General features: G+C 42.2%; 1 pseudogene; it reads left to right on the forward strand.

The window, feature by feature from the left end:
• The first annotated feature begins 12,587 nt into the window (after positions 1-12,587).
• Positions 12,588-13,400, forward strand: LOC112307171 (GTP:AMP phosphotransferase AK3, mitochondrial pseudogene; annotated as a pseudogene).
• The last annotated feature ends 762 nt before the right edge of the window (positions 13,401-14,162 follow it).

Raw genomic sequence — 14,162 nt, forward strand, 5'->3', positions numbered from 1 at the left:
TTAGGATACATCTGCTTCAATTAGGCTACTTCCTGCTACCCAGCAGGCGGAAGATGCTGAAAGAAGTAGAGAGTTTAATTTACATGCCTCTGATGTGGTATTTACCTGTTGACATGCGGACACTCTGAACCTTCCACGCGTGGGCAGCTGGCCCTGGGCAGGGGTCTATAATTAGTGTGTATGTGCTGGCAAGGTACTCAGAAGGTCCTGCCAGTGAGTCCCATTAAATCTTCCTAAATTAGGACCTTGACCTCTCAATAACTTCCTATATTTGCATGAGTCCATGTGCATGGTCACAATGCCGTTTGCCATGACAGAGTCCTCACTCAGAGAAAGTTAGAAACATGAATGCCACTGCCATCCACTGGCCTCCACCAGCACCTAGATTGCCCGGAAGAACTGAAACATGTCATTTTTCTTCTTAACAAACTCCCTGTAGGTATATTCTCACCCCACCCGGCTCAAGCACTTATTTGCAAATACAAGGCCGTCAGGGTGGAAGGGAGAGGTTGGCTGGGGATGCAGGTGTGGCACATTAGTGTGCTCCTATGACACATTCATCCTCCTTTATGCAGAGATCAAATCTGGTCAAGATGAACGACAAGTGTGGTCTGTAAGGAGACAGTCTCGGAAGGATAGCACAGGGCATGTGGGTGTGCATGTGTCTGTTGTACGAGGGGAAAGGCAAACCCATGGGATCTACCTGTAGGCTAAGGAGATGAAAACCCAGGCATGCGTCCTCCTGGCTCATCTGGAAGAGTTCTTCATGGGACCCCTCCAGCTAATGCACGTGCAAGTGCCTAGTGATCTCCGTAATAAGAACCTGTTGGTTAATGCATTTTGACAAGGTCAAGGGACATTTCATAATTATCTTACGTATTTCTGAGCTTTGTTCCATATTTTTAAATATAAGGTTTTACAATTATAACTTCCAGACAAGTGTTCAATATTTTGAAGGTAATAAAATATGGACAAGTGCTTATAAAAATTATATGCATTTCTTGGTGTTTTACTTTTTTATTTTTTAAGTGTATTTCATTGATTATGCTGTTACAGTTGTCCCAATTTTTTCCCCTTTGCCCCCACCCACCCAGTCCCTCCAGCAACCCCTCGCTTTGTTCATGTCCGTGGTCAGTGTTTTTATAGTAAGCGTACTTTTTTTGTACAGTTTGAATGTTTATGTGCTTAACAAAGGTTTTTAAGTTTGAAGAAGTGTAAAAAAAACAACAGATGGCCATATGTAAGAAATGTTAATGCGAGATTAGAGAAAGGTCAAATAGAATATAACAAACAAAGCTACACAAATGATGAGGGAAAAATAAGAAGAATGCAGTAAGAATGCAGCAAAAGTAAGAATTCAGTTAAAATAAGAATGATTAAAAATTTGAAGAGTAGATATAAGACTAATAACTATCTCTGGATGTGAATAATCAATGAGCTGTAATGAAAAACAGAAACGCCAAAATTATATAGTATAAATAGGAGTACTGCAAAGTAAGGCTTTGGGGAACGAGAGTTAAATACAACGATATTTTATTAGTAAATATCAGCATATACAACAGTGGGTATAATTCTGGGAAAAACTAAGGAGAATGTACAAAACTTAAAGGGTGGCTAGGCCCCTGTGTGTGCATTTTAGCAGCAGCCGCTGGAGCTACCACCTGACTAGCTGAGTCACTGGCCAGTCAGGACCGTGGTAGAGAGGGCCTAGTCACCACTTCAGTGGCTGTGGCTGTGTTTAAACACCTTGCTCTCATTTTATAATAATAACAACAATAATAACAACAATAACAGTAACAACTGAAATATATTATTCATACCTAAGCTTAATTGGAAGCTCACTACCAACTAGGCTCCGTTTCAACCTCTTTACATGTAATGTGCCATTGATCCTTACTAGGAGTATCATGAGCCTCCTTTTACAGACAAGGGATCTGAGACAGAGTCACTAGGCCTGAGCTCAGATTAGCCATTACCACTTTTTAAATGTCAGAGCTTATAGGAACCTCCTGAAGCAGAACACCGCACTAAAGGCCTGGGACACTCAGGGCTGTCTAGCTGGTTCGTGAACCACACCAGGCTGCGCTGCTGCATTGCAGTCTTCTATCTCCCTCTCCAGTATTTCCAAAGGCGGCCTGTCAGCTGCCTCACAGTGACCTGCACCCCTGGACACAGAGCTAGAGTCATACCGGTTTATGGCCAATAGTGGGCGTTCTCTTTAATCCAAGCTAGATAAGGAATTGAATTATCTTGTTCATTGAACAATCTCATTAAGTAGGCAAGGCACCCATTGGTTAAGAACAAAGGGCGGGTGCTTTAGAGTAAAACAGTCCTAGGTTTAAATCCTAAATCCACCACTTATTGTATGAGATTATGGGCAAGTAATTTAACCTCTTTAAGCTTCTGTTTTCTCCTACACTGCAAAAAGATAAAAGGAATTAGGTTTTACCTGCAGCATGAAGAATTTAAGTGAAAAATCAATAGACTCAGGTTTCCCAGAGTCAGCACTTCTAACACCTAGAAGGATCTGCCAGAGAGGTTATAGAATTCTCTTTTCTATAAACCTTTAAAACTACAACAGATGCTCATTAGTGAGAGGGGTTTCAATGAGACCTTTTCCCCTTGGACTGCAATCTGGTGGTCTGTGAGGGACTTACAGGAGGTCCCTTTGGTCTCTCAGTGTCAATATTGATGACAGTCTTTGGCTTCAAACCTATTTGCTTAATAAAAGTTAATTTTTATTTAATGTAATCACTGTCTTGTTTGCCTTTACCCACATCCCAAACTTTATTAAAATACACTAGAAAATGAAGATATTTCTGTTTGAAAATTATCGGCCAGCCATTTATCTGTCTCAAGATGGCAGAAAGCCCCCATTCAAACTTAACCTTTATCAGTGTGCCAAAATATATCCATAGCCAGGCAATTACTTCCAAGCATCAGTGGAATAAGTAAACAGAGAGACAGATGCAAAATTTGGAACGGTTACATTAAATGATGAACTTATCCATCACTTTTTTGTGGCTGAGCACTAAATTTGACTAATTTAGGTCTAGTCTATATGTTGTGGTAGCCAGAAAATCAAAAGAAAGACAGGTAAACAAACACAGAGAACACAATACTGAGTTTTAGGCACTGGTGATGAGAGGGTCCTCCTGAGAAGGTGAATGAGCCAGGTACAGCCCAACTGTACATGAGGCCTTATAGAGAAAGGCAGGCCGGTGTTTCTGTGGCAGGGCAGACCAGGCCCAGGAAGGATTTCGAGTTGCTCAGCGGTACAGAAGTAGATACAGATTCATTCCGTCCGTGGTGCAGACTGACTACACTACCTTCTGATGGTACTCCAAACTACCTAAAACTTCCCAGACAGGCTAGCAAGCAACCTCAGAAACTCATTCCATTATTCCACAAACCCTGACTGTTCTACAAGTGCCAAGCTTTGAGCTGTGCTGGGGATACAATGGTGAGCCGGGCCTAATCCTTGCTTTCAGCACACCTGCAGTTTACTTAAAAAAAAAAACAAAAAAAACTGTTTAGAGAAGTTACAATAAAGTATAATAAGAACCATGGCAGGGGAAGTAGAAGAGGTGTATGGTAGGAATCCTAACCTCATCTGGGGCTCAGGGAGTTGTTAAAGAGAAATAAAGCCAGACCCCAGGTAAAGGATGTATAGGCAGAATTTATCCAGTAACTACTACAGTAGGAAAGAGACTTCTGTATAAGAGTGAGCTCAATTTAAAATGCAGCAAATACAGCTGGGGATTCACAGCCAACAAGCAGAGTGAGGAGGTCAGTGGACTGGAAAACACTAAGAACAGAGAGACATCAAGGGTTGGGGCTTCTTGCCTAATTGGCCTAATGGGATTTTTGCTAAAGGCAGGTGAGGGACTCAGACATCAAGAGTGGGGGATGAAGAACTTGGTCAGATATCAAGGGTGGTCAATCATCAAGGGGAGAGGGGCTCTCACCAAACTGACTTAGCAGGATCTTGCTGAACTGGCCTCAGCAAGATGAGGCCTAGTCAAAAAGAGGGCTCCAAGGAGGCTCTTTCCTTTGAGGGCTTGAAGGAGAGAGTCTTCATCAGAGTTTTCTTGCAGAAAGAGGTAGTTAAACTGAAAACTGAAAACTAATTAAAGTTGGATGATAACATTCTGTAAGCTGGGAAGAGCACATGTGAAGTCCTTAGAGGTGAAACAAGAGCAGTGAATTTGGGAAAGTGAAAAACAATCTGGTTATGATTATGAAGTTTGAGGCAAAAAAGGTAGGGAGGGAGACTAGAGACATAATTAAAAGAGAGATTGGGATGCTCATAAATGTTGCTAGAAGTTCAGATTTTGTCCTGAGGCCAGTAAGTAAGGTTTCACTGGAGAATAGTATGATTTTCTTTCCTTAACCTGCAGAGTAGAAATAATCGAGGGGGCAAGGCTGAAGGCAGGGAGTCCAGCTGAGCGCATACTGCAGTAATCTGGGTGTGTGGCAAGGTGACTTGGATGAGGGCGATGGCATGGAGCTACAGAGAAATGGAAGCATTGAGATATTTAGGAAACAGGAATTGTGGGACTTGGGGCATGATTTAGCTGCAGGAGAGAGAAAGGCAGGAGTCAAGGATGACTCCCAGGTTTATGACTTTGGCAACTGGATGGATACTGAAATTAGGAACATTGATGGCAGAGCAGCTTGCATCATTGTTTTGGGACATACTGAGTTTAAACTGTAAAACTCTCGAGCATGGAGCTCAGGTGTTGAAATCCTAGTATCCTCAGTCCTACAGAACCTTGCACTCTGTCTTGAGGACTAAGGTGGCGGACATCACCTTGACCCAATGAATAAAGGTTAACATCACCGGAGATGTCATGTGGTATTAGATACCCCTGAAATGATGTGACAAGAAGGGCATTTCACCTCTGTATTATTCTTTCCAAAAACCCATAACCCCAGTTAATCACATGAAAAACAACAGACAAACCCAAATTTGGGGAAGGGGCATTCTACAAAATACCTGGCCAGAACTCCTCAAGACTGTCAAGGTCAATAAAAACAAGGAAAGAGCCCTGGCTCAGTGGCTCAGTTGATTGGAGAGTGGTCCTATACAACCAAATGTTGCAGGTTCAATCCCCATCAGGGCGCATGCGTGGGTTCTGGGTTTGATCCCTGGTCAGGGTGCATATGGGAGGCAATTGATTAATGTTTCTCTCTCTCTCTCTCCTCTCTCTATCCCCTTTCATCCCTCTCTCTCTCAAGTCAATAAACATATCCTCAGGTAAGGAGTAAAAAATGAAAGAAAGAAAGAAAAACAAGGAACTGAGAAACTGCCACAGACCAGAGGACACATGACAAGTAACCGCAGTGCAGTCGCCCAGGATGGGGTCTGGAACGGAACGAGGACACTAATGCGTGAGGTGGTGAGATCTAGACGGAGCCTGGAGTTTAATCAATAGTAACGTGCCAATGCGTTTCTTAGACCCAACACGTGCGCCCTGTTATGTAAGATGTTGCAGCAGGGGAAACTGGATGACAGGGTGTACGAAAATGACTGTCTGTACAACTTTTGTGTAAATCTAACATCATTCCATCAGAAAAAGTTTATTTTTACAAAATGGCAGTGCCATCGAGAAGCATCCAATTCAAAACGAAACCAATGAGAAGTCAGCTGTGCCTCTGGGACTCACAGCACACTGTGGAAGTGCCGTGGTACCTTGTCTCCCCACCCAGATGGAGAAGCAAGTGTACCATGGAGGTCAGTTTTTCAGGATATTGAAATTAACTCTTCAATCACAGACAGGAAAAGTTATTTTCAGCTATTTTTTTGATGGCAAGCTTTCAAAAGTGGATGATAAAATTCCCCACCCTCTGAACAGAGGACACTAAGTGTCATTGAATCCTTTCTGGGTGAATCAGGGTCACCGGTGTGAACATCCGGTATCACATCACACAGTTCTGCCTTCCATCTTCTTTAGTTCAGCGTGAAGGTGGAAGTGCAGGGGCCACCTCCCCACAGGTGATACTGGCTAAGGAAAGGCCAAACGAGATGAATGTGGATTAACAATAAGACAGGTGTTTGTGTAACCTCGGATGAGCCAGCATTGGGTAGAAAGCATCTTCCACCTTCTTAGATGGCAGTTTGGTTCAGGAGAGCCACTGGCCCTGATTTTCCCATTTTTCTGTGCCATTTCGTAGTTAGTAACGTACCCACTACAGTTTGCTGACTGCCATGCGTATCCCCTGGGCAATAACTGAAGACACCACTTATCCCTGTCTGCCTCACTCTAGGTCGGCCTGGGAAGCAGGTGGAGGTGAAAGATTAACCCATCGATATTTTCATGAGGGACTTTACATTTTTTCTGTTTCCAGCTCTACTTAGAGAACATTTTCTTTGTGATGTATTATTTGCTTCCTATTGCATGAAAAAGTGTCTAAAAAAAAATGCACGGTGATGTGGACCTTGGCAACAGGCATCCAGAGAAGTAATGGGAGTTTAAGAAAAAGGGGATTAAAATTCTGACTTTTCACCAAGTCTTTTCTACCACCCTCGACCAGAGCAGCAAGGCAGCTGGGACTCCCTGCTCAGAAAGACCACATATCCCTGGAGCCCAACTGCCCACACTCACAGCCCCTCCTCTGGAAAGTGGACTTCACCCAGCTCTCTGTCCCAGCTTGTCCTTCGGTCACCCCCTAACTTTTATCTAATCTCACATAAAAACAGAGAGTATTCTTCCTCTGAATTACTTCTGTCACTGAAATACAAGCCCCTCCAGTACTGCAGGCTCTACTTTCTGCCTCATTTTTCTCCTGTCCAAATCACTTTACTCAATGTCAGTCTGGATAAATATTTCTGGATCAAATGACTGTTTATGCAATAAATCTCTCCCAGTAGCCAGATGAGGCACTTGGTAGCAACTGTCAGACTAGTGGTATGGACAGAAGATATTGAAAGAGCAATGGGGATGTTTAAGAAGCTCCCTATACAATGTCCACTTGGTCACTTGTTCGTTGGAGGCAGGACTCGAGCTTCCATCAGCTTCACAGACATAAATAAACTGGGCTGAGGCCAGAGGTTTGGACCCAGAACTAATTGTCAGCTAACTAATCTTAGAAGTCGGACTAAGGAAAAGATATTTTAACATCCATACTATGCCTCCATTCCTCCAGGAAAATATGCAAAGATCTATACTTCATTTAGAGCAGGGTTTGTCTACTTAACTACTATTCACATTTTGGGCCAGACAATGCTTTGCGGTGGAGGGCTGTCCTATGCCCTGTAGAAAGTTTAGTAGCCAGGGTTGCTAGAGTTAGCAAATTAAACTGCAGGGTTCCCAGGTAAATTTGAATTTTAGATAAAGAACAAATAATGGTTTTAGTATAGGTGTGCCCCGTGCACTATTAAACGCATCCCTAGCCTCTATCTAGTAGATGCCAGCAGCTTTACCCCTCCCCCACCACCTCCCTCCCCACAGAGTGACAATCAAACGTATCACCAGACATTGCTGAATGTCTCCTGGGAGGCAACACTGCGCCTGCTTGGGAACCACTGCCTCAGAGTAACACATCAGAAAGCTATAAATCTGAAATTCATTATCTTAGCTTCCAGAAGGAGCTATATCTGGTAAAGTATCAGCAAAAGAATTAGCCATTCTTAAACCATTTTGAAATCATTATTTATTCTGCTTTTTAATGTCCCTTGGGCTCAATTCCCTTTAGGTTTTCATGCCAGGTAATTCTTGGCTTTCCTTCAGAATTAGCAGACTCATTTTGATCATATTTCCTTTTTTTCCTTAACTGCTAGAAAGCTTAGAGGTGAATTTAATGCTCAGTTGCAGCAGCCATCTAAGTTCATGGAGCTAGTATTTTATTTTTTAAAACAAACATCGACATAGTGGTTTTATATGCCACATATATTTTAAATGCTTCATAAATATTAACTTCTTGAATTCATTCCATCACTGCAACAACCCTATGTGTTAGTACTATTATTACCCTCCCTTTTCAGAATAAGATACTTAGGTCTTTTTTTTTCTTTTCTATGAATAATTTCCCCTTTCATCATCATCCTTATTTTATGAAGTTAGCCCCTTCAGATTCTGATTGGAAGTTGATTGGGTATAAGTACTGTATCACACACCTACACAACTTCAGGTCTGCTCATCCTCACCTGCCTCTAGTTCCAAATGCCACCATGGCCACTCGCTCCAACTACTTCTCCCAGGTGTGTCCTCCCAGGGCCCAGTCTCATGCCCATGCCACGCACCTCTCACCTCCTATCCTGGGCTTCCCTGTGGACCCCAAGAGGTGAGACACCGGGAACCTTGCTTCAGAGCCCAGAACTGCACAACCAAGAATTGCAGAGGAATTAACATCGCATAGTCAAAATGTTGCAAATGGGAGAAAAATCTGTTCTTTTTTTTCACTCTAGACAGTCTGTCCTAAGATGCAGCTTTCAGAGCATGGTTCTGTAAGACAGAGCAATCTGTAGCACTGAGTGGTGACCAGCTCAGTTACGCCTGCTTGGATTTCTCTCCCTCCTCCCGGGCTTCACCCCCGTGTCTCTGGCTTCTGCTCCTCAGAATTGCACTCCCTACTCAACAGCAGCAACGGAGCGCTGTCAGGCTCTGCTTTCTAAGGAATCCAGACAAAGACAATTATAAATAATTATAAATAAAATCACCCCGAATGGAAGCTCATCTAGTTATTTCTGTTACCGTCAGAGTCAGTATTAGTAACAGGTTCAGTCGAATCAATTCTGGAACGTTATCCCCAGCAGGACTTTAGGGGCCAGCTCCTTCACCTTTGCAGGGAAGGGGATTGTTTAAGATCACGGGCCCTGTTAGGGCCTTCAGATAGAGTACCCACCGTTAGTGCCTACAGTGTCAGATTTCCATATAAATTATTTCTTTGTGCTTGCAAATTGAGCAACTAGTATTACTGTCCTTATTTTATGCATACGACAGAGAGGCTCAGAAAAAGTGGAGTGAAATGGTCAAGGTCATGACCTTAGCAAATGGAAGAATCAGGTTTACACCAGGCCTCTAAACTCCACTTAAACCTACTTCTTTCCCCAACTGCCTCTCAGTGGTTGGGAAATTGGCCCTGGCCGTCTGGGGAGCTGGGTGGGAAACAACATGGACTCAGAGGAAGACAGGCTTGAATTCAAGTCCTAGCCCTTTAACTTAATAGATTTGTGACTTTCAGTTGCTTAATTTCTCTGAGCCTCAATTTTGAATTCTAAGAATAGGGATTATAACATCTACGCATAGTGTGGCTGTGAAGAAGAAATGAGATAATATATATAAATCTCCCACCAGTGTTTGCACACAGTAGGTACTTAATAACCATTAGCTAGTATCAGTTCTCTGGATTCAAAGGCGTCTCCCAAAAACAATATTACCTTCTCTGTTGCAGGTGCTTATTAAGTGCCAGGCATGATGCTAAATATAGTCTGTAGAGGAAGGAACTTCTTGTAACCACCCTAACCTCACCGAGGGCGGGAAGGTAAAGGGGGATGTCTACTACCTCCTCTTAATCTCTTGTTTCCTCTGACAATAGATCATCAACTGTAGGCTTTTATGTACTCCTTTGTTGAACTGTGCCCTATCTGTGTAGCTGTCTGAAAACTTAAATTTATAGTTCAGTTCTGTCCTAAGCAAGAACACCCTAAAGTATGAGGTTGATGTGCTAATTATATTTTTCTGATATGCATTAAAACATACACATTCATCATTAAAATTAAAAAGTATTATTATTTAAAATACTCCAGGAAAAAAAGTAAGATAAAACATGATTTGAAAATACTCCAGAAAAAAAATATCAGGTAGAATAAAATCGGCATAAAGTTGACCATGGTTGAAACTAGAGATGAGTATGTGGGACTATACCATTCTCTAATTTTATGCATCTGTGAAATTTCTGTAGTTAAATAGTATAACAACATAGAGTCAAACACACTTATCAAACCCGGAGGCAGGGGAGTGGAACACTCTTTGGCGAGACCTAAAATCATCTCACATTCCCCAGAGGATCCCTTGGGCAACACTGGCCCATAATGCTGCTGGGATGTCACCATCATGAGAACAGACACTGGGCTTCAGTCTTCCTCATGGGCTTTGTCCCCGGCACTGGGAACGACTAGCCACAGAGATAAATGCCCACTGAAGGTTGGCTGAACCCATGAATGGATATCTCACCTGCCATCCTCCTTGTGGCTCTTAGCTCTGTCTCCTGGGATGCCCTAAGCTGCTCGCTCTCCCTTAGGGACTGGGCAATAAATTAACTTGAAAATCTTCACCTGAATATGATTAGTAATGTAACACTAGGAGTAATCTGAGGAGCCCCTGCTGTTTTTCTTTTGCTGCTCTGCCATTTGGCTTCCATTATTGTAAAGAAACACCTAGAAAATTTCAATGACCTTTTGGGTTGGCATTATTATTATTACTACTACTAAATGAGGTCAACTATATTAGATGATATTACTTGGCTACTGCTTATGTTTTTGGTCAAAGAATCCCTTATCAGCTGCTATTAAGAACAAGCTTCATAATCATTTGTCTCAAACAGGTTATATGTCATCAATCTAGAAAAAAGAGGAAGGGGTGAGTGGTCTCAGGAGCCAGAAATGACTCTGTGCTTAGGAGCCTGACACCGACCAGGAGGCCAACAGGGAGTGCGCTTGCGCTGAGCCACTCAGGAGCCCACGCTCTCCCGCCCACACCCAGAGCCAGGGAATGCTGCCCACTCTCTGCAGACACTCTCTGGGATATTCTGGGATCAGAGTCTGGTACCAAATTAGATATTTGAAGTAAAGGTTAGATGTACTAGAAGTCTAAATCTATCCAGGATAGAAAGGCCTCGGTGGGATCCCTTTTTGTGCGTGTAATTAGTTATCCTAAAAGACAGTGATAGTGTGCTGCTTTATTATGCAAATCAACTAGTATTATGAAAAATACTGTTTCAAGTCATAATATCATTGTTTCCCTTTGCTGTAGGGTGTGAGGCAAATTTCTATTAAATATGCATCTACCTTTTGAGTTTTCTTAGGTATTCGGTGTAACTCTTTTGGGTACAGAAACAATGAGAGATTATATCACTATTTAAAGGCCAAAAATAGAAGAAACAATAAAAAAGAAATCTGAGAAATTAGAGTGGCAGTGCTACTCTGCTGCCAGAAAATACAAATACAGAAATTAGGCTTCTACTTCCCAAATCCTTATTCTGGAAATAGCTTTCTCTCGTTTATAGAATGAGAACAACCCATCAGATTATTTTTATGGATCTTTTTTAGAAATGAATTGGCTCATGAATGGAAGAGAATGAAGTGGATGTAGGCTTGGTGCCTCAGCAGCCTCTAATTAGTGTGAGCATTGTGTGATGCGTGGCCTGATGCTTTATTAAGCCAGTGCAATTGGACCCCCCAAGACAAAGCGAAGGACCTGTTTCACAGCTCATGGAGTAAATGAAACCTAAAACATTTTTCCAAGGAAGCAACGGAAGCACATAACTGTCAATTTAAGAATTTACATGGAAATAAAGTGCAAATTGTCCAAAAACAAATGACAGGATGCTCAATCTCACTCATATTGGAGAAATTAAATTAAAATATTTGTACTTCCTTACCTTTCTGCTGGTCTGTTGAAATAGCCTCCTAACAGCTCCCCCTGCTTCCATTCTTGCAGACAAACAATCCTTTAAAGACAAAAATCAAGTCATGTCCTTCCACTGCTTGCAACTTGGCTTCCCAGTTCACTTACTAGGTGTATTTAAACATAAGTTCCATGACACTTTAACACACACTGAACATAAATTTTACATAAATTCTGCAACTGTTTGCAGATACAATGTCTTAGAAATCTTTTCATGTTTTGCACATAGAAATCTGCCTCTGTCTCTTTGGTTGCTGCATAATATTCCACAGTATGGTTAAGATTCGTTTAGCCATTCTCTTATTAGTGGACATTTAGGTTGTTAACAGTTATTCAAAGTTGTAAATAAGGGTGAAGGGAACATCCTATATGTGTTTTCTTGTTGCTTTGTGAGAGTGTTTGTCTAAGGAAGATACTGAGAAGTAATTTTCAAAAAACCCCCGTAGCCACTGCCCAGTTGCCTCCCAAACAAGCAGTGGGAACACCCCACCAGTGGCGTGTGAGAAGCCTATTTACCCACAACTCTGCCAACATTTGCTTCTAGATGCTCTGGACTGTTTCACTGTCTATTCTTGTAACTCATATCATTCTTTAACTCTGGGAAATTCTTGTCTATTTAATTATTTTTTGGACTACTGTATCCCTCCATCCTCTCCATTTTCTACTTGTGAATGGCCGAACTTTTGAATCTACACTTTGTTTCTTAATTTTCCTTTTCTACATACCCTCTCTTCAGCTCTTTATATTGCATTGTGGGAGAATTCCTTGGCTCAGCCTTTGAATTCATGAATTGGCTCTTTGGCAGCGTCCATTTTAAAAATCCATTTCCATTGCAGGTTGCACATTCTTGGCACGTGTCCTCGAGGCACTGCCCCGGGCCTCCAGCCGGGGAGGCCAGGAGCACACAGGCCGGGCGGGGCCCAACCGTCGCTGCGGCCAGGGCTCGGCTGCACAGCCATGGAGGCTTCCCTGCAGCTCCTACGCGCAGTGATCCTGGGCTCTCCAGGCTCGGGCAAGCACACCCTGTCATTGTGCATCATCAAACACTTCCAGTTAAAGAAGCTCTCCAGCGGGGACCTGCTCCGAGACAACGTGCTGAGGGACACAGAAATTGGTGTGCTGGCCAAGGAGTTCATGGACCAGGGGAAGCTCATGCCGGACGACCTCATGACTCGTCTGACACTTCAGGAGCTGAAAAATCTCACTCAGCATAGCTGGCTGTTATGTGGTTTCCCCAGGACTCTCCCACAAGCTGAAGCCCTCGATAGAGTTCACCAGATACACCTGGCGATTAACCTGAACGTGCCCTTTGAGGTCATCATGCAACGCCTCGCTGCTCGCTGGGTTCATCCAGCCAGTGGTCGCGTCTACAATCTTGAATTCAACCCTCCCAAAGTGGTCGGTGTGGACGACCTGACCGGAGAGCCTCTCGTTAAGCGTGTGGATGATAGACCAGAGACACTTATCAAGAGACTAAAGGCTTACGAAGAGCAAACAAAACCGGTCCTGGAACATTACCAGAAAAAGGGGGTGTTGGAAACATTCTCTGGAACAGAGTCCAACAAGCTCTGGCCCTATATACATGCTTGCCTGCAAACAAAACTTACACAAATACGCCAGCATCCCCATGAGGAAAAATGCTTGTAAGTAGCAGGATGAGAGTCTCCACCTTCTCTCATTTAGAAGTTCCTCATCCTAAGACTCCACCATGTATGATTTTTTTTGAAAATTACATTAGTTTCATTTCTATGGATTTTATTCTGGGCAGTAAAGATATGCCAAATGAGTCAGATACTAAGATTTATCTTTTGAAAGTGTCTTCTGTGTATAATTTAAAAAAATCAGCGATGTGTAGACTTTTAAAAAATTCTTTTAGAGCAAAATTAAAAGAGCCATTGATAGTAATCTAACTGTTGTTCAGTAAGAATGTGTGATAAGGTTTCCGTATTTTCCTGGAAAATAAAAAAATTATACTAATTTCGACAAAGGATCTCATCAAAGGCTTTTGCATAGCCAGATGCACCCCCCCACACCAAAAAAAATCCTAGCATGTGGGACATGGTTTTGTGAGATGCTGTGGCCATAGATTCCAGATAAAAGTAACTGGGTTTATAGATCCATTGCAGAATGCAAATTTACTGTTGCCTTTAAACTAAGAAACCTATAAGGTGGGCTTATAAGCCATATTTATTTTGTTGTTAAACATAACTTCAGTTTACTCAGAATTTTCAGTTTCTTTAAAAATGTATCAGATGGCATTTAGGAAAAGATTACTTTGATATGGCTTGTTTTCTTTTGAAAATACATGTGCACTGGGGATATAACCTGTTAGAAATTCATGTTAGAAGTTCTTGGTTAAGCACCATAACTGAATGAATTTTCTTTAATGGAAAATGTCATTGAAGTCTTGTTTTCCGAAGTTACTCAGATTAAGAAATGTGTACTTTAGGATTGACTTGCCAGTTCCCTTTTTGGTCCAATGTACAATATGCCTTCAAGAGTAACAAATTAAAGTATTAAAAAAAGAAGAAT

Source organism: Desmodus rotundus, chromosome 1 (genome assembly GCF_022682495.2).
Source record: "Desmodus rotundus isolate HL8 chromosome 1, HLdesRot8A.1, whole genome shotgun sequence".
Lineage (NCBI taxonomy): Eukaryota > Metazoa > Chordata > Mammalia > Chiroptera > Phyllostomidae > Desmodus > Desmodus rotundus.